The sequence below is a fragment of the Castor canadensis genome, chromosome 13 (assembly GCF_047511655.1).
Source record: "Castor canadensis chromosome 13, mCasCan1.hap1v2, whole genome shotgun sequence".
Classification (NCBI taxonomy): domain Eukaryota; kingdom Metazoa; phylum Chordata; class Mammalia; order Rodentia; family Castoridae; genus Castor; species Castor canadensis.
This window is the reverse complement of record NC_133398.1, coordinates 37149156-37169244: the sequence shown is the minus strand read 5'-3', so window position 1 is coordinate 37169244 and position 20089 is coordinate 37149156. Positions and strand designations below refer to the sequence as shown.

The window sequence follows — 20089 nt, the reverse complement described above, 5'->3', positions numbered from 1 at the left end:
CACAATACCTTCCTTTGGTCAAAAGCTCCACTTATCTAAAAAGGGAGGATAAGGAATATAGTAGAAAGTTACATTCAAATTACATAAACTAAGTCTGGGAAAAACCACTGATGGACTTAATCAAAATCAGCCTCCTCCCCAAGATAAAATCAAACATTTTATTTTTATTTGTACGTGTGTGTGTTGTGTGTATGTGTGTATGACAGGCAGGCTAGCAACCTAAATGGTCTCCAAAAATTCTCACTCTGGTGTATTATTTCCTATATTATCCCTCCCCCTTTATGTGTGTGGGCAGGACTGTTGTGAATATGATAATTTCAGTTATTAGGTTAAATCATATTTCTAAGTGGGGGATTTTCAAGATGCCATATCAGTTGATTTTAAGTGAATCAAGAAGAAGATTATCCTGTGTGGGAGTGACTTACAGAAAGATCTTAAAAGAGAGGGTCTCCATCAACCATTCAAACTAAGCTGCTGCACTGTGAGAAGGCATATGAAGGGTGCCAGATGACAGGGACCTGAGGGCAGCCTGTAGGAGCTGCAGCAGTTTAACTGATAGCTAACAAGAAAATGGGGTAATACTCTACAATCACGTGAACCACATTCTACCATCAACCAGTGAGCTTTGGAAGAGAACGCCAAGTCTCTGATGAAACTGTAACTCCAGTCAGGTAAGAAGACGGCAAGCAGAGAGGCTCTGCTAACTCCTATCAGGACTCCTGATACACAGAAATTGTAAGAAAACAGATTTTGTAGTTTTAATTTGTGATAATTTGATATACACAACAAAAAAACAACACAGTATGTTGTGTATGTGCATACAACTAGAATAAAATGTATTGTGCTAAATACAAGGAAAGCTTCTCCAGAATTTAATTTTGAAAGATTATAAATTAAGACATTTTTATTTAAGCATTATAGCAGTTTTTAAAACCCAATCTGGTAATGGCTAACTTTATGCCAGGAACTGCCTCTCTGATTTTAACAGTGTATATCAGGTTTAAATGACTTGCTTAAAGCCATACACCTCAGAAAGACAAAAATGTAATTTGAACCCAAGTCTGGGTTCATCTTAACTCACTAAATCACTTTGTAGTTTAAAGAATTTTAAAAGTAACAATCTTCTTTATAATCTAGTCTTATTAGTAACTACTCAACAAGCCCTATTTAAAGCTATTTTGTTATTTAAGGTTGTTTCCTTGTAAATTGTTTTGGGTTTAACTTTCCATTGATTCTCCCTCAGTTAAAATTACTTTTGTACTACACTGGAATATTGACACAATTGTATTTTTCTCTAGCCTGGCAACTCTTCAGTATTACTAAGATTTGGTAGCTTTAGCTCATTCTAAGGATACAACCTGTATTTGAAAAGTCCTTCCATGGAAATGTACCTGAAGAGATTAAATCTACAACTCCCTTAACTTCCCATTTTTGTATTTACATATAACTGCATGACTAATTCACCCAGCATAATTTAAAAAAAAAAAACTCTTTCACAAGACTAGTATTTACAGAAAAGAGTTTTACCTTTTAAGCACCAATACTTTTCTGTTTAATGCGACATTTCTGTTTTGATAACGATACTATTATCAACAATTTTACCTTTTTCTTAAGAGACTGTTGTAGTTATAAGTTATTGTGCTAAAAATAACAGAATTTAGGATACATTGTCCAGAACTGAGGCAGAAGGATCAAAGTTTGAGACTAGCTTGGACAACATAGACAGACCCTATCTCAAATAAACAAAACAAAAACAAAAAAATCAAGGACCTGATTCTGAAAAGCTGAGTTCAAACAGGACAGTGATGACCCTCTGAGATACAAGGTCCAAGATGAAAATCTCCTGTCTTTTCTAAGCTTCAATTATTCACACAATTGAAATAAGGTAATAAAAAGATAAAAATCCAGTGCCTTTATGCAACTGTCACAATTTAGATTTTTTTTTTTTCCTGGTGGGACTGGGGTTTGAACTCAGGACTTCATACTTGCAGAGCAGGCTTTGTACCACTTGAACCATGCCTCCAGTTCATTTTGGTCAAGTTATTTTGGAGATGGGCATTTTTGCCAGGCACAATTGGTTCATACCTGTCTCAAAAATACACAATACAAAACATGGCTGGTAGAGTGCCTCCAGTAGTAGAATGCTTGTCTGGCAAGCATGAGGCCAAGTTCAAACTCCAAAAATAAATAAATTAATTTCAAAAAGCCAACAGATACCATCAGAGGAAAACCTTTCAAGGATTGGTACTATATACCTACCTACCTCAGGGGGGAATCATTACTCTCCAGCACCAGGATAATTATTTCTAAAATTAAGCTATTACTCTCATTCTTGAGTTAAGGCAATCTAACTGGACCTATGTCTTTCTGGAAACAGTGAAACCAGGGTTGGTGAAAAGAGCCAAAGGCTCCCCAATTTCCTTTCCCCAGTCTAACTGTAAGGAAGGGGGAAGTGAAAGACATGCAACTAAAGAACATGAAAAGACGCAAAAGTTGGGAAAAAATAAGACTGTACATGTGGCCTTTCTTCACCTGTTTACTCTAAACTTCTCATTAATTTATGGAACAGAATTCAAGCATCTGCATTATCTACTCTAGACAATGTCATACTAGGCATTTGCTGATGTGTGAACTATACCAGCATTATATGGTGTGAATATTTACAATGTTTTTTCTCTTTGCAAAGAAAAAGAAAGGTAGGCTATGAATTAGGCAGAGTAGAAGTGAAAACTGTTGTCATGTTGGTATATATTTTTTGTAGGAAAACAACCAGAAAATTAGTAAGCAAACCCAGACACCATGCAACAATCAAAACTAATCAAAAACTACCTTTCCAGTAAGATGAATCACAAAATGGTAGTGTTCTAAACCAAACAAGGGGCAGCACAGAACATGAATATGTGGAATTAACTAGAAGTAGAAGATAATTTTGACCAGTGATTTTCCATACTGATCAACTGCCTAATCATTTCAGAGATTTATTTTAAGGTCTCACTCACACTTCCCATTCTGCCTAAGAGTAAAAAAACAGCACAAATGGACACAGCCTGGCAATGTAACACAAGTTAGCCATTTCATTCAGTGCTGCTGTTGGCAAGGAAAGACAATGGATTTACACTCTACATTATGATGCTCTCAGACTCAGTTTAAGTCTGACTGTACCGGGTTGCTATAATAAACTCTCAATACATACATACTAATTTAGTTTAGCCATAAAAACAAGACGGGTATATAAATTTTAACAAGTACAAAAACACAATCTAACTTTTAGAATCAGAGAAGATATTAAAGGTGGAGGGACCAATTAAGTACAATTCTTTTAGTCCATTCCTTCAGATCTTACAGAGGAGGATCTGAGACTCACACGGCCAGTCTGTAGCAAAAGTTATTTAATTATAGCCTCTAAAGTCTCCAATTCTCTTAGGAATAAGTATTGCAGAAAATTATAGGAATCATCTTTAAAGTGGGCCCCTATAATGAATACTGTTATGATTAGTAAGTTTTCAAAAAGTGAAATACATTATAAGCAAGATGGAACTGGAGGAAAAGGTATCAAGTTAAAACTTTATCTTTTGATTTCAAGTGTTCCATTTTGCTGCACCCATTCTGACAGCTATATTTGCTCTTGTTATTTCTACACAAGTTCTATTTTTCTTCTCAGTAGTGCTCCAATCTAAAGCAGGAACAATTTTTACTTCAACTGTCCCTACAAAAACTTTGTGAATTTTAAAGGGAACTTATGGTAAATGTGTTTACTACAATAGTATCTGCTATCAGGATCAAAGAAGTCCAGGCAGACTTGAACTTCTAAATGATTACACACAAATGACTGTGTATAATCGTTGAATACATTTAAAATCTTAAGTCAGCCTCTTAAGAAAAAAGGAATGGCAAATCATAGGATGCTAGCAATAATTACATTTAAGTATTCACTTCTATTTATGGTAGAAAAAATAGCATGTCCAACTTTTACTGAATAATAATAGCAGAAATAATCATTTCTGCAAAACAAAGAAAAGCGCTGTCCCTTACAAGCCGCACACACGAAAACAAAAACTCTGTTCTCTTTGGCTTCCGATAACCTGAAAAAACTCCCGTTTCAAAAACCAACCTCTCTCATTCTTCAGCCCTGAAAGGAAGAACTTCCATCCACTGACAACAAAACGCAGCCTGTCCAGAAGCCCGCGGGGGCAGAAGGCTATGAGAAAGGACCCTTCCGACCGGGTTCTGCGTTCTCCCTGGTGACATCATTTCACCTGCGTCTCGGCAAAGAGGAAGGGAGCGAGAGAGAAGGACCATCTGCCAGGCGGTGGCGGGTCAGCTCTCCCGCTGACTGCAGCCGCACCTCCCCTCTGCCGCCACGGGAACAAAGAGTGCAGGGATACCGGGCCAAACCTCCGCTCGGTCGCCAGGCGCGGCCCCGCTGGCTCCCAACCGCCCGCGGCCCTTCCCGCCCTCGCGCGGGAGCCAACGGCCACAGCGGCCAGTACCTGCGACGGGAGGCTCAGCCCTGCGGGGCTGCTCCCGCGGCTCCTCGCCTGGCCGCCGCCTCCTATTGTGACCGCTTGCCCAGCCAGCGGCCAGCTTGCCAGCTCCACTGCCCTCGGGCCTCCTCAACCCCGGAACCTGGGCTTCGACTGAGGCGCTGTCACGGCGCTTCCTTCCTCCAGGCACCATCACACGGGTCGTATCAGGAATAGACGGCTGCACGCTCAGAGCTGACAGTCGGCTAACGCCTCGTAGGCCCCATCCTCCTGCCCCGCGCCCCAACCGCCCAGGCCTCTGCCCAGTCCGGCACCTCCGCACGAGGGGAGCCCCGCCCTGCAGCGCCCCGCCCCGCAGCGCCCCGCCTGGACGCTCGTGGACTGGGACTCTCGGCGCGCCGGCGCACTGCCCTGTCCTGTGCTGCGCGCGCAGGCGACACCCCCAGCTGCTAGGCCGTAAGATGCGCGAGCACACGGCCCTCCCACTTCTGGGTTCTGGTCGCCCCACCCCCTCGCCAGCACAAACCTAGCAAGCCCGGCCGATGGAGAACCGCCAAAGTGCTCCGCCCCTTTCCCCTCACGCGCTGAGCCCCCTTTGTTTCCACCGCGTGGGGCGGGGCTGCCCGTGTACTGGGGCGCCACTCCGACCAGTTCCGGCAATAGACAGTTCCGGCAACAGACAGTTCCGCGGTGCCTTGCGCAGCCCCGCCCGGGCTCACCTCCGCCTGCCCCTCGCGCCAGGTCCGCCGCCACTTCGCTTGAGGGTGGCAGGGCTGAGATTTTCCCGATTTGTGTTTTTTGCTGCTACTTTGTGCCTCCCACTCCAACCTCAGCAACCAAGCAGTAACCTCACTTAATTTTCACAATATAAGAAATATTCATGTGGCCCAAGAGGTAGGAATTTTTATTTATGTGGATAGAAGGGTCTCACAGTGGAGCAAGCAGGTTCTATCCCAAATTGTCCAGCCCTCAGGCTTCGTAAACCTGACAGTTATTAGGACCTTGCTGAGGGATGTCAAATGAGTTCGAAGACTAAAGCCGGCTTGGTTCCTGATCACGTTCAAGATCCAAGAGAGGAAGTAAGACCTTTTACTAAACGCACACTAAGTACAAGAAAAAGACTGTTAAATGGTATTGAAGTGAAGGAGAGCCGGAAGCCAAGGGGACATTATGGAAAGGTGGGTTTTTAAAGCAGATAGTAATTAGATGATTACTCCAGGAAAAGTGATATTTTAAGGAGAAAAATTAAGAACCAGTCACCAGAAAACCCAGTCTTTAGTTCTTTGGACATTACTTAAACCTGTGTCCTCCATTCTCTGGGCCTCAGCTGTCTCAAGTTGGAAATGGAGGAACAAACTAAAATGTGTTTCAGGACCCACTGAAGTTTGTACATTCTATTTATTAATTATGTGGTAATTATTTGTGTACATTTGTTTCCCATATCAGACTGAGCTCTAAGGCCCACAATTAGTGCCTAAACAAAACAGCAGATGCTTAGCAACTGCTGAATCAAAGTTGCAGCAATAATTCTAGGACAAAGGGAAGTTGCAATGAGATAACAGGCTTCTATGACATACTCTCCTCACCCCAGCCCAACTTCCCAATATGTAGCCCGTTTATATATTTGACTCTCCCCCAAAATCCTCTGTCAGCCTTCCAAAGCGACCAATATGGATATAGCATCCTTTTTTTTTTTTTTTTTTTTTTTTTAAGTTTTTGGTTTTGTTTTGTTTTTTCACTTCTGGTGCATTTCTAACCTCAGACCCCTCACAATTCCCACTCTGCTCCTGTGGATTCACCTTGCATTACAGATCTTCCACCACAATCTCAGCTAAAAAGCTTCCTTACATAATGCAGACCACTTTGGAACAGCTTTTCCTTCATGCTTGAATATGGACTATGTGATAAAAGGGAGAAGAAAATTGAGAAAAGTGAATGAATTTAACCATTTGGGAGCTAATTATGCAAGGCAGATTTCTCAGGTGCTAATCTCTAACACTCCTCCAGAGTTCCTCATCCATGAGTTTATGTGAATCCCTCTGAGCTTCTGCCAATCCTTTGTGAGGCAAACTCCCTGAGAACCTCTCAAATGGTAGGATCTCAGCTAACTGGGGTCTGAGAGCTTAATGTAGGAAGTCTGTCAAAAATGTAAACAATGCTGCCGCAACTCCAGGTTAGATAGTTTGAAATTCATATTGCAATTTATTTTCTAATTGACTTCTTAACCATAAAATCTAATAATGGTAAAGACCCAATAAATGGTCTGGCTTTTAAAGTGGGTCACTTTTGACAACCTAAGGTGGCAGAGAAGTTGCTCAACAGTAGTCTAGCTAAAATTTTATTGGTGCCTTCTTATAAAGGTAGAAGAAAGCTCTGTTGGAAAGCTGTCTTAATAAAACGTTTGCAGTGGTGGGAATGTAAAACATCTGCACCATCCAAATGGAAGCCACTAGCTGAAGTGGCTAGCACAACCACCAGTGAATTAACTCTGTCTTAATAAAACGTTTGCAGTGGTGGGAATGTAAAACATCCGCACCATCCAAATGGAAGCCACTAGCTGAAGTGGCTAGCACAACCACCAGTGAATTAACGCAGAGGACTAAGGGCCAGCACAGCATTTGGAGGAAAAGTAACTGCTGTGCCAAGAGCTTTTTGAGAACTCTAGCTTTACAACTAGTTTTCTTACCAGAACTGAAAATTATGAATGACTACTAAAAACTCTTCTTCTGGAGGTAACTAAAGTCATTTAAGTTCCCTTCTAAAATAACAATATCAAATACATTATAGTAACAAAACATTGCTTACCAAGCAGGAAAATACTGAAATGCCTTCAAATGTGTCTGGTAGATATTAATAGGGATTGTCTACCCTGGTGTCCTACCATTTTAATATGTAGAAATAACAGTAGCCATCACAAAACTTATCTAGGCATCTGCCACTAAACAGCAACTACATAGGATTTTTGAACTGAAATCACACTATTTTCAATTCTACATCTTATCTTCTCACCTTCTCAAGGATGTGACTCTAGCAATTCTCCCTCTCTCTTTGATGCCATCATGTTTTTCTCTCTCTACTGGACTATTCCTAACAGAACATACTAGCACTCCATTAATTTTTTTTCCACCTTTAAATCTTAACTATAGTTAATGGTTTGGGGTTTGTCCTTATCCCCTTTAAGAAATCTTCCAGGCTGGGGATGTAGCTTAGTGGTAGAGCACTGACTTAGCATGTGTAGGGCCCTGGGTTGGATTCTCACAGCACCAAAAGTCTTCTCCTGCACTTGGGTCATTAAGATATTTTCCTATTTTATATTTTCCTCTTCACATTTGGATCTATTCATGGCCTGGAACTAGTTTTTTGTTTTGATGAGGTGGCAATCAACTTATTTTTGCTTGGTGTGGTGGTTCATGCCTATAATCCCAGCACTCCAGCAGCTAAGGCAGGAGGATCAAGAGTTAGACGCCAGCCAGGGTTACATAGGAAACAATCTCAAAAAAAAAAAAAAAAAGTTGCATTCCCACCCCCATGTGGACATTTATTTGACACAGCATCATATGTTGAAAAGACTTTCCAACTGCTCCTCTGTTAAAACCCAAGTGTCCACATATTACTCAGGTTTGTCTCTGGATTCAGAAGTCTGTTCCACTGATTTATTCATTCTTATGCTGACACCACACTTAATTACTGTTGCTTGATCAGACCTCTTTTTATCTGTTAGAAAATCATCTTTTCCCCCTTAAAGATAACTTTGAAGCTGGCTCATGCCTGTAAACTCAGCACTCAGGAATGAGGGAGGAGGATCAATAGTTTGAGGCCAGCCAGGTGCCAGTGGCTCACATCTGTAATGCTCACTACTCAGGCGGCTGAGAATTGGAGGATCACAATTCAAGTCAAGGTAAGGCAAGTAGTTCATAAGACTCCATCTACAAAATAACCAGCAAAATGGACAAGAGGTGTAGCTCAAGTGGCAGAGCACCTGCTTTGTAAGCATGAAGCCCTGAGTTCAAACCCCAGTCCCACCAGAAAAATAAAAAAGAATTTGAGGCCAGTCTGTTCTGTTTTTCAAAACAAAAAGGGACCTTTTGCCTTTTGAAATTCCATAGGAATTTTAGAATGAGAATTCAAAAGAAAGAATACAGGAAAAAGAAAAGAACAAGCAAATTTGATGAGATTTTAATTGGGATTGAGCTGAATAAAGAAGAGATGAATAAAGGAAAATTGTTATCTTTACAATATTGAGTCTTTCAATGAGTAAGATGGCATCCATTTATTTACTTGTCTTTAATTTTTTCAATATTTCACAGATCTTGCATATTTTAGTTTATAGATTTATTCTAGGTTTTTACACAATTCAGTTATTAACAATAGTTTATTTCAACTGTTTTGAGGTTTTTAAAATAATCCTGCTTAAATATTGTGTAATTGGCAAAAATAATGACAATTCAATTTCTTTCTTTCCAACAAATACTCATTTTACTGTTACACTACATTGGTGACAGCAGTTATTTATTTTTTCCAAGTCCCAACTGGAAAACTTCCAACATTTAAGTAAGAGGTTTGCAAGGATTTTTTTTTTTGGGGGGGGAATGTGGAATAAAAACCCTTAAGCAAATTAAGAGTTCTATTTTTAATTTGTTAAAAGTTTATGTATATGAATGTTTAATTTTATCAAAATTTTCTGTATCTGAGATAATTGTGATTTTTTGTTAATCTGTTAGATTGATTGGTTTTTGGTTGTTAAACAAGTTTACATTCCTAATAAATTCATTTTGGTCTTACTGTATTGTCCTTTTAACATATTGGTGGGTTTGGCTTGCTAATATTTTGCCTAGGAATAATTTTCCACTTTTAAATGTCCTTGCCAAGCTTTATTACAAAGATTTCTGTTAGCCTTAGAAACTGCATCAGGCAGTGTTTTTTTTTTTTTCCTAATCTGTAGAAGGATTACTGTACCACTGGTATTATGCCAACTTTAAATGTTTGGGAGAATTCATTGGTTAGCCAACTATTTGGAAAAAATCTCTTTAGATAGTCAGATTTTCTATCTTTTCTTTATTCTAACTAGGGAAAAACAACTGTAGCTTTAGGATCTCATTCTGAAATTCACAATATGCTTTTAGAAAACCACCTTCCAACTGTGTGAATTTGAAAGGTACTACTGCTGTAAATACATAAAAAAATAATTATAAACTTAACATGTTACTTAATACTCTGTCAAATGGTAATTACGAAATTTGTATTTTTGATCAATTTTGCTTTTCTGAACATCAAGGAATATCCAAATAATTTTACAAATGGAGACTATGAGGTTATAGGCTATCTTTCTTGTCCCTTTACACACTTCTATCATAATACTTTGTAGTATTTATTCAGCATTTTTTTCCCTGTTGAATCGCAAGTGCTTGAGGGCTGTTCACACTTCTACTTTGTTTATTACTGATGCCCATGTTGCAGGCATGACTGACAGGCATGATTAAAGAGATGCAGATAAAGAATCACTTGTCCAAGCCCAGCACTGCAGGTCTATGGTGTCATCACTCCAGGGGCTGATCCAGGAGGATCACTAATTCAAGGCCAGCCTGGGCTACAAAGACTCTGTGCCAAATACACACACACACACACACACACACACACACACACACACAAAATCACTTGTTCAGATGCTGAGGAACCATTCACATGGAGGGAAATTGCCGGCATACATGTTGGATAGACAAGGACTTTCCTAATGAGAAGCCAGTTCTTCACTGGTTAACACTGTCAAGAATAGGGCTATTCTGCCATCACATCCACTCCAACAACCCAAACTCTTTTCTTGAATTAGTAGGCTTTCCTGTTCTGGATTTGCCTGATTCTTTTGCCCAACTGACAGTAAATATCCTGAAGCCAAGGACTAAGCTTATTCAATCTAGCAAGAGAACATAAGAATTACATGTCATGCGTTCAACAGTTCGATTAATATATATAAAAATTTCATAGCAGTGGTAATTCCATTTTTCTCAATAGGCATGCTCCCAAGGAAAAACTGAATACAAAAATAGAGGAAAGTGAACAGTGAAAAAGAAGGGAAAAGCCTGCAAAAACAAATTTCCACTTTCCCCCTAAGGTTTGCTCTTCCTGTTTCCAACTCCTTAGTTTTCTTCCTTCCACCAAAACCAGCTAAAAGAACCTAATAAGATGAAACTGCATTGCAGGAAAAGGTGCTATGCAGTTATTTATAAGCAGGCCAAGACTTGATCTACTGCAAACAGCCAGCATAAGAAACTATCAAAGAGGGAGAGGTAAGTTAGCAGTAGCTGCTAGTTATAACTGCTAATGGCCAGAAGGGAGCAGCAAAGGCTCACACAGATCTAAGTCCACTGAAAGCCTCCTTAGTACATACTGCTTATCTTTGGGGCATGCAGGTGGTCAGACGGCTGTTCCTACAGTGCACATGAGATTACAGTGATAGCATTAGGGCAACTGAGGTGATACAGGGAAAACTCCTATGGCAGTGAAGGTGTGAAGGGGTGAAAATAAATTCAGGGTGAAAAGCCTTCTGCCAAGTAGTTCAAGAGGTAAGAATGAATAAACCTGAGTGCCTAAAATAAGCAGAGTCAGAAACATAAAACCAAGGGTGAAGATAAAACCCACATCAAACCAGAAGTAAAGAGCAAAGGGTGAAAATAAAGTATGTACTGCATACTCTAGTATATTCAATCTCTAGAGCACAGTGTATGGGCAGGAGCTGCCCTGAGGCAGTTAAGGCCTCCTCTGTGTGGCCTGCCTTTACATATACCTTTTAAAGCAGGGCTCTTCCTCATTCTGTTCTGGGGACCAAAAAAGCATCCTTGGGAGCAGTCATAGTTGTAACAATTCTTACTGCAATATTACTTCAGCAGCTTGACCTCAGGGATTATCATATTTTGACAGCCAGAGGCAAGAAAAAAGTTAAGCACACACAAATCTAGATTTTTCTTTTCAACAAAGTCTATCATTTCATTGTTAGGTAGGAACCATCTCTTTTTAAAATCCTGTCTTACATTTAGGTTGTTTTCAGAGTTCTGGTATTACAAAGATAGGAATGTTCTTGTATATACGCATAGTTTGGCATGCATTGAAAATGTATCCATGAAAGTAAATTTCTAGCAGAATTGGTGGTTCAAAGGGTATATTATGTGCTTAAAATTTTTTTTCTAGATATATTCTAAGTTGTCTCTGAAAAGGCTACACCAGTTTTTACTCTAACCAAGAGTAAATGAAAGTAGTTTAGTCAAATCTGCAGTGGGAAACAGCAATGTTTATTTAAGGGAACTCCCTTCAAAAAGAATGGGTAAGCATAGGGACAGCAGCAGGCCAGACCACAGGGAAAAAGAAGCCCTGAAGCTGAACTTAGGCCAATATACTCTGAGAGCAGCCATATTTCATATCCAAGCTTATAAATTTGTTCGTTATAATGCCCACCTATCAAATTTCCAAGGCTTTACTATGGTTTATTAAATGCAATAACCTAGGAACAGGACCAGACTTGAGCCAAAAGGACTCAAGCAACAGCTTATGAAAGGCCCTGGGTCAAAGGACTGGCTGGAAAGGCAAGCCTCAGGACACATACCTAAGAAGTGCCAGAAGTATCTGGGAAGGAAAGCCAGACAAAACCAGTCAGCTACAGACAAGAAGAGCAAAGGCTTAAATCATTAAGAACTGGGCATTAAAGGAGGAGAATGTAATCTGAAATCCAGTAAAACAGGGATTGAGATATATTTACTTTATGTAAATATATCTACTTATGTAGATAAATATATTTACTTATGTATGCACTTCAAGAAAATAAAAGATGATTTAACCATTAAGAAACACGGAAGCACAGACAATTAGCTCCTTCATTTTGGGGAAGAAAATGAAAAGTAGTCACTGAAAAGGAATACATGGGAATGGGAGAGTGTCTTTAAATGTTTGAGATGAAAGAAACATTAGATGGTTCTCTTAGAGGACCAGACCGCATGAATGCCTTGTCACATGCATTACATTTGATGAGGAATACTTTCTCTAGGGAATCCTAGTGTACCTTATGTACCTACATAATCAGTAACTTGCTCCAGATGAGACACACTGCTATAGAATTGTAACATCTTATGAATTTATCTTACAATTTATGAAATATGATCAGCTCACTGAAACTGCTAATGCCTCACAGTAGCCTTCATTGATGACACATTTTTAGGACTCTGCTAAACCTGAGTGGTTTTGCAAAGACATGTGTGATACATGGGACATCTCCCTCCATAAACCCTGTAGCCTTTGCCTATGCCACAATCACAGGTCTTTCTAGACATCATCTCAGGAAAGAAAAAAATGTGTTGCCTGAGCAGAATTCTAATCTGCACCACAAAATAGAAATCATAACATTAAATAAAAACACTTAAAGTTAGTACATATAAAATTTTAAGTAAATATAAAATTTAAGCTCCCACAAGAAGCCTAACTCTCCTGACTTGCTTGTTCCTATTATGACAAAATAAATTTAGTAGGCAATAAATTGTATTTTAAAAGCCATCAAAAGAATGTCAACAATAATCTCAAGATGTCTATCAATAATCATATTTCTAATTACCTCACAATAAAGGTGAGGATCTATGTAAAAACACCCTCAGTCACATAATACCATGTACCAAATAAATTCCAGGCAGACTAGAAAGGATGATGTAAAAATTTTAAAATATAAAGAAAATCCAGGTAAATATCTGAATAGAGACAGATTTCCTAAACATAAAAGCAATGAAACACTTTTCAAAGTAATATACCAGTTAGATTTCCTCCCTCAAAGAATTTTAAATTTCTTTAAATGAGAAATTTCTTTGGGAAAAAAACTCATGAAAAATTTAAAGGCAAGATGATTAATGTTCCCACACAAAATGATGGGACATGTGGAATATTCCCAGAGAAGAAGAAAACAAGCAAAAAGATGCAATTCAAAAAAACAACAAAAACAATATAAGTGATTAATAAATGAACATATGAAAAGCTATAAAACCTCAGTAGTTATCAAAGAAATAAACATTAAAACAATTAGACACCATTTCTTATCAATCACATTTACAAAATGACAATAAAGACAATATTCAGTGCTAGCAAAGGGAGTGAGACAAGCAGGCTCACATAATGAAGGTAGGAGGAAAAAATGGACACATATGAATATGTGAAAAGTATATAAATGACAAAGACTAAAAAATGTCCATATCCTTGAACTCAGTAATTTGACTACACAATATAGGTTCAAGAAATCATGTACTAATATTCATTGCAAAGATATAGTAATCAAAATAGTCTAGTATAGGTTTAAAGACAGATAAGATCAATAGAACAGACTAAAGAGATCAGAAATGAACCCTCAGGTATATGGTCAAGTGATTTTCCACAAGGGTGCTAATAACATGCTAAGAAGAAAGGACAATCTTTTTAACAACTGGGAAAACTGAAGTTGGATCCTTACTTTGTACCACACATAAAAATTAACTCAAATACCTAAACTGAACAACTATACAACTTTTAGGGAAAAAACAGGTGAAAACACAAAGGCAACAAAAGTAAATTGAGTTACACTAAAATACTTCTGTGCAAAGTACACAATCAATCAACAAAATGAAAAGGCAATCTACAGAATGGGTGAAGATATATACAAATCATGTCTAATAAGGGGTTAATGTTCAAAATACCCTAAAAGGCCTTCTACAACTAAAAAACAACAAAAAAAGGATTTGAATAGACACATCTCCAAAGAAGATGCACATAACAAATGGCAAAGAGGCAAATGAAAAGATACTCACCATCACTAATCATTAGGGAAATGAAAACCAAACCCACAATGAGATATCACCTCATACTCTTTAGGATGGTCCCAACAAAAACAAAAGCAAAGAAAAGAAAGAAAATAACAAGTGTTAATGAGGATGTAGAGAAACTGACGTCTTTGTGTGCTACTGGAAATGTAGAATGGTACAGTCACTGTGGTAAAAAGTAGGGCAATTTCTCAAAAAATTAAAAATAGAATTACCAGTTGATCCAATAATTCCACTTTTGGGTACAGACCCCAAAAAATTGAAAGCAAGGTCATGAAAAGATATTTGCACACCCATGTTCATAGCAGCGTTATTCGCAATAGTCTGTAAGTGGAAACAGGTCTGGGGTGTGGTTCAAGTGATAGAACACCTGCCTACCAAACACGAGGCTCTGAATTCAACCCAAAAAGTGGAGACAACCCAAGTGTCCATCTATGTATAAGTGACAGGATAAACAAAATGTGGTATATTAAGTAATGGAATATCATTCAACCTTAAGAAGCAAAAACTTCTAATTTATGCTACAACATGGATGAAACTTGGGTAAGTGAAATAAGCTACTCACAAAACGACAATCATTGCTTCTACTTGTATATTTATGCAGGATAATCAAATACACAAAAACAGAAAGTAAAATAGTGGTGGTCAGGGCCAGTTGTTCAATGAATACAGTTTCAGCTCTTGAGAGCTCAAGACTGTACAATGTTACTGTCCTTAATACTATGAAATGCACACTTAAAAATGCGTAAGATGGCAAATTTTATATTATGTGTATTTTACCATAATTTAAAAAAAAATCTCACCAGGGAAACTAAAGAGATCTTTAAAGAATATATGCTATTCCTTTGCTAAAAACCCTCCAGTGGCTTCCCATAATAAGCAGAAAGATATCTAAAGTTCTTTCCTGGTTCACAAAGATCTATATGATCTGACTCATGTCACTCCTACTTTCACCCACCTGATTTGCATACATCAGCCTTCTTTTTCTTCCCTAATCTTTTTAGTTTTAGGGCTTCTGTCATAGCTGTATCCTTTCCTGGAAGGCTGGCCCTGATTTTTACTTAACTTCTTCCTTCTTATCATTCAGATCTTAGTCTAAGCGTCACAGCCCAAGTATTACCTTCTTATAGGCCTTCCCCAACACTACAGTAACCAACTGCCTAATTACTAGTATCCAATTGCTTATTGGTTTATATGTTCAGTTTATTTTCTGCCCCTTCTACAAAAAATAAGCACCTCAAGAACAAGGACCCTTCTTGTCAATCTTTTCCTCACTCTATCCTGGTGATTTGATAGTACCTGACACACAGTAAATATTTAACGAAGGAATACATGCATTATAGTTTCTTTAAAATGATCTATAGCATCACAATTAAAGAGAGATTAAATAAATCAACTGAAGTTTCATGCATATTTAGTGTGCCAATTATACTTTACAAGATGGATATAGCAACTTCTCACATCCTATATTTTCTTCTTATGACATTATGTTAAAATTGCTCCTCAGTGATCAAATAAGAGTTCTGTCCCCTGAATTTGGGCAGGCTTGTGACTGGTTAGAAGTGATGTTTTGTGACCTCTGAAGGTAGGTCATAAAAGGCCTAGTTTGTCTCCTTGGGAAACCCACTCTTGGAAACAAGCTGTGACAAAGCCTGGGTTACACATAGGTACAGAGTCTGAGAACTCCAGTTGAGTCCCACTGACAGTCGCATTCAGACATGTGAGTAAGGAAGCCTTCAAAGTAACTCCAGTCTCAGCCACCATTTGACTTCAACTATATGACAGACTCCAAGCCAAGAGTCTCCCAGCTGAGCACAGGAAACTCTGTGTTCACTTAGCCTAAGCATCATAGCCTAAGTCATTTTTTTAAAGGCATTTCCCAATACTTAATCTAGAGTAACCAACTGTCAGCAATACTAAAAGTAGTGTTGCTTTGTGACATTGAGTTTTAGGGTAATTCATTATACAGTATTAGAAAACCAGTACCGTTCCTCCTGATTCCAACCATGCTGAGAATGCAGACAAATACTGAGAGAAAAAAAATGTAAAGAACGGTCATGTACTATTTTTCACCCTGAACAAAAATTAACTCAAAATAGATCTAAGATCTAAATGTAAGGCCTGAAACTCTGAAACTACTATGGGAAAACACTTGCAGGTATAGGCACAGGTAACGCCTTTCTGTATGGGATGCCAAATGCTCAGGAAATAAAAGCAAAAACTGACAAATGGGATTGCATAAAATCAGAAAGCTTCCGCACAGCCAAGGAGACAATTTCCAGAATCTAGAGACAAACCGGGAGAAAAATCTTTGCTAGCTATTCATCGGAGAAGTACAAATGACCAATAAATACATGAAGAAATGTTCAGCATCCTTAGCCATAAAGAAAATGCAAATCAGCTAGGCACAGGTGGCTCACACCTATAATTCTAGCTACTCAGGAGGCAGAGATGAGGAGGATCATGGTTCGAAACCAGCCCAGGCAAATAGTTCTCGAGACCCTATCTCAAAAAAAACATCACAAAAAAGGGCTGGTGGAGGCTCAAGGTGTGCACCCTCAGTTCAAACCTCAGTACCACAAAATATAAAATAAAACCCCAGTACTGAAAAAATTTAAAAAAAGAAAATCCAAATTAAACTACACTGAAATTCCATCTCAACCCAGTCAGAATGGCTATCATCAAGCAAACAAACAATAACAAATGTTGGCAGGGATGCAGGAGGGAAAAGGAACTCTTATCCACTGTTGATAGGAACATAACTTAGTGCAGCCACTATGGAAATCAGTATAGGGGCTCCTCAAAAAGCTAAAAATAAAACTTACCATAAGAGCCTGCTATACCACTCCTGGGAATATATATATATGAAGGGATGTAAGTCTGAGTACACCCGCGTTTATACCAGCATTATTCATAATATTGGCAACTATGGAATCAGCTAGGTGTCCACCAACTGATGGACAAAGACTGAATGGATAAAGAAAATGTGGGGGGTGTGTGTGTGTGTACACACAATGGAGTGTTATCCAATCATTTAAAAGAATGAAATTGTGTCATTTGCAGGAAAGTGGATGGAACTGGAAATCATATTAAATGACATAAGCCAGAGTGAGAAAGACAAATATAGAATGCTCTCGCTCATATGTAGAATCTAGACCTTACCAAAAAAAAAAAAAAAAAGAATGACACAAGTGTAAAAATGTGAGGACTCTTTGGTGTAGGAGCAGGGTGAAAGGAGAGGATGAAGAAGACTGAATATGATCAAAGTACTTAACATGAAAATAGAATATAAATATATATAAGAATTTAATGAAACTGTTAAAATTGTTTTAAAAGTGGGGGAAGGGAAGATAAGAGTAACAGAGGGGGTGAGTTTTATCAAAGTACATTATATGCATGTATGGAAATATCACAATGAAACCCCTTTGTACAATTGATATATACTAATTTTAAAAATCAAAAAAAGACTGGGGGCATGGCTTAAGTGGTAGCATGCCTGTCTGGCAAGCACAAGGTCCAGATTTCAAACTCCAGTACCACCCCCCCCCAAAAAAAAAAGAAAAACAGAATTGTTATCTATTATTGAAAGATGGTGAGATTATTTATGACACAGTCTCTTTCTGGGGGCACAGGAAGATTTGACAAAAGAAGCCTTTAACTGATTTTCATATAATATGCAGTGAAATCCATATTCAAAGACCTCAAATAGGGCCAGAGGCATGGCTCAATTGGTAGAGCACTTGCCTAGCAAGAAAGAAACCCTGAGTTCCAAAATGGATCAAGGATCTTAATATCAGACCTCAAACTCTAAAGTTGATACAGGAAAGAGTAGGAAATACTCTGGAGTTGATACAGGAAATCAACAGGAGTTAGTAGGTATAGGTAAGAACTTTCTTAGCAGCACAGCAACTAAGAGATAGCATAGATAAATGGGACCTCATAAAGCTAAAAAGCTTCTGTTCATCAAAAGAAATGGACTCTAAACTGAAGAGAACACCCACAGAGTGGGAGAAAATATTTGCCAACTATACATCAGACAAAGGACTGATAACCAGAATATATAGGGAACTTAAAAAACTAAATTCTCCCAAAACTAATGAACCAATAAAGAAATGGGCAAGTGAACTAAACAGAACTTTCTCAAAAGAAGAAATTCAAATGGCCAAAAAACACATGAAAAAATGCTCATGATCTCTAGCAATAAAGGAAATGCAAATTAAAACCACGCTAAGAGTCCACCTCACCCCTGTTAGAATAGCCATCATCAGCAACACCACCAACAACAGGTGTTGGCGAGGATGCAGGGGAAAAAGGAACCCTCTTACACTGTTGGTGGGAATGTAGACTAGTACAACCACTCTGGAAAAAAATTTGGAGGCTACTTAAAAAGCTAGACATCAATCTACCATTTGATCCAGCAATACCACTCTTGGGGATATACCCAAAAGACTGTGACACAGGTTACTCCAGAGGCACCTGAACACCCATGTTGATTGCGGCACTATTCACAATAGCCAAGTTATGGAAACAGCCAAGATGCCCCAGCACTGATGAATGGATTAAGAAAATGTGGTATCTATACACAATGGAATTTTATGCAGCCATGAAGAAGAATGAAATGTTATCATTCGCTGGTAAATGGATGGAATTGGAGAACATCATTCTGAGTGAGGTTAGCCTGGCCCAAAAGACCAAAAATCGTATGTTCTCCCTCATATGTGGACATTAGATCAAGGGCAAACACAACAAGGGGATTGGACTATGAGCACATGATAAAAGCGAGAGCACACAAGGGAGGGGTGAGGATAGGTAAGACACCTAAAAAATTAGCTAGCATTTGTTGCCCTTAACGCAGAGAAACTAAAGCAGATACCTTAAAAACAACTGAGGGCAATAGGAAAAGGGGAATAGGAACTAGAGAAAAGGTTAGATCAAAAAGAATTAACCTAGAAGGTAACACACACGCACAGGAAATCAATGTGAGTCAACTCCCTGTATAGCTATCCTTATCTCAACCAGCAAAAACCCTTGTTCCTTCCTATTATTGCTTATACTCTCTCTATAACAAAATTAGAAATAAGGGCAAAATAGTTTCTGTTGGGTATTGAGGGGGTGGGGGGGAGAGGGAGGGGGCGGAGTGGGTGGTAAGGGAGGGGGTGGGGGCAGGGGGGAGAAATGACCCAAGCCTTGTATGCACATATGAATAATAAAAGAAAAAAGAAACCCTGAGTTCAAACCCTAGTACTACCAAAAAAATTTAAAAGGCCACATATAAAAATTAGGTTAAGCTAGGCACAGTCACACATACTTACATCCTCAGCACTCAAGAGGGTAGCCTGGATTACATAGTGATACCCTGTCTCAAAAAAACAAAATCAGGTCATTTTACCAAAGAAGATTTAGGAATGGCCAATAACCATATAAAAAGACACTCAAATATTAATCGCTTCAGAAATTCAATTAAAACAAAAACTACATAAACCTTGGGCAACTGTGGATGGCAATGGAATAGCAGACAAAGTAATGGAAGCAGGTGTGGGTGGCTCATGCCTACAATCCTAGCTACTCAGGAGGCAAGTATCAGGAAGATCGCAGTTCAAAGTCAGCCCAGGCAAACAGTTCACAAGACCCTATCTCAAAAAAACCCTTCAAAGAAAAGGGCTGGTGGAGTGGCTCAAGGTGTAGGGCCCAGGGCCACAAACAAAAAAACCTACAATGAAATGTCACTTCATATTCACTAGAATGTCTGTAACCTGAAACACATCATCTAAATACCCTGGTAAAAAT

At 38.7% G+C, this 20089-nt stretch overlaps 1 protein-coding gene across 8 annotated transcripts in view; it reads right to left on the bottom strand.

Moving 5' to 3' along the window:
• LOC109688069 (E3 ubiquitin-protein ligase RNF38) overlaps positions 1–20089 on the bottom strand; it is a 120175-nt gene that overhangs the window by 45951 nt on the left and 54135 nt on the right. For 2 of the 8 annotated variants that reach the window (XM_074051457.1, XM_074051460.1), the window contains exon 1: positions 4491–4596. The exons of 4 other annotated variants lie outside the window; for them this stretch is intronic. The gene's annotated coding sequence lies outside the window, so the exon portion shown is untranslated. Of the gene's footprint in view, positions 1–4490; positions 4631–20089 lie in introns of those variants that run through there. 2 more of the 8 variants (XM_074051456.1, XM_074051461.1) reach the window with 2 other exon arrangements.